Below are 1,271 nucleotides of genomic sequence, written 5' to 3'. Positions count from 1 at the left end.
CCTGTAGTCCCAGCTACTTGGGAGGCTGAGACAAGAGAATTGCTTGGGCCCAAGAGTTTGAGGCTTCTGTGAGCTATGAGGCCCTGCCACTCTACCGAGAATAACAAAGTGAGACTCCATCTCAAAGAAAGGAAAGGAAAAAAAAAAATATATATATATATATATACTATATTGATATACCAGATTATGACAGTTCAACTTTTAATTTTCAATTTACAGTGGGTTAATCAGGGTATTAAAAGCCCTTCAAGTTATGATATTTTCAATTTATAATGGGCTTATTGGGTTATAGCACCAGGTATTTACAGATGAAACTGAATGATGCCTGGAACTACTTCAAGTAATCCAGAGTGGGAAGAAATAAAGACAGACTAGCCTTTACTGGTAACTTCTAAAGCAGGGTAATGAGTACATCAATTATTATGCTTTCTTTTTTTTTTTTTTTTGAGACGAAATCTTGTTCTGTCACCTGGACTAGAGTGCAATGGTGTCACCATAGCACAGTACCACCTCAAACTCCTTCCTTTTTTAAGTTGTAATAAATTTCAAAAACCCTTGTCATTACAAGGGTATGCCTGGATAGTTTATCGTTTCCCCTCATGTCAAGATACTTAACTAATCATATTGCGGGGGTCCCTCATTCAGCCCACCATAGCTACTCTCAAGCTACCTCACTGGAGAACAGGTAGCAGAGACAGCTCACAAGCTAAGGGTGTAATGGTCCCAACTAAGGACAAAAAGAAAAGGTGACAATGGAGAACACAGCCACTAACATATTATGTGACCTTTTCAATCTTACACATGCAAACAATTCTGTTTTGTCAAACAACCCCAACAAAAACAGAAATTGTCTTATCCAAGTAACTTATGAGTCCTGAAGTAAGCAGGACACTAAATAAAGAAAGCAAGCCAAAAAAGAATAAAACATAAAAACTTCAAATAGCTTCTAACTGCTTGAAAAACAAAGGCTACACATAAAAATGAAAACAAAACAGTTTTTGAGAAGAACATATCCACTGGAACTCTGGAACCAGCAGAGGGAACAGCTAGCACAAAGGCCTTGAAGCAGAAGCACAGAGATCAAGTCAGAGAAGTAAACAGAAGCCATACTATACAAGGGCCTGTAGGCCGGATGTTTATGAGGAATAAATATAGGAATTTGGGTTTTGTTCTAAATATAGTGGAAAGTAACTGAAGGGTTATTAGTAAACATGATCTGACTTATGTTTAACACTCCAATGACTTTTAAAAAATTAATAGAAATGAAGCAC

The 1,271-nt window shown here is 37.1% G+C and overlaps 1 protein-coding gene across 1 annotated transcript in view; it reads right to left on the bottom strand.

Moving 5' to 3' along the window:
- LOC111723515 (oxysterol-binding protein-related protein 1-like) overlaps positions 1-1,271 on the bottom strand; it is a 39,367-nt gene that overhangs the window by 1,968 nt on the left and 36,128 nt on the right. The window lies entirely within an intron of this gene.

The sequence above is a fragment of the Otolemur garnettii genome, unplaced genomic scaffold (genome assembly GCF_000181295.1).
Source record: "Otolemur garnettii isolate 467f Iridium unplaced genomic scaffold, OtoGar3 scaffold00012, whole genome shotgun sequence".
Classification (NCBI taxonomy): Eukaryota; Metazoa; Chordata; class Mammalia; order Primates; family Galagidae; genus Otolemur; species Otolemur garnettii.
The sequence above is the reverse complement of the archived record's forward strand: the minus strand, read 5'-3'. Positions and strand labels throughout refer to the sequence as shown.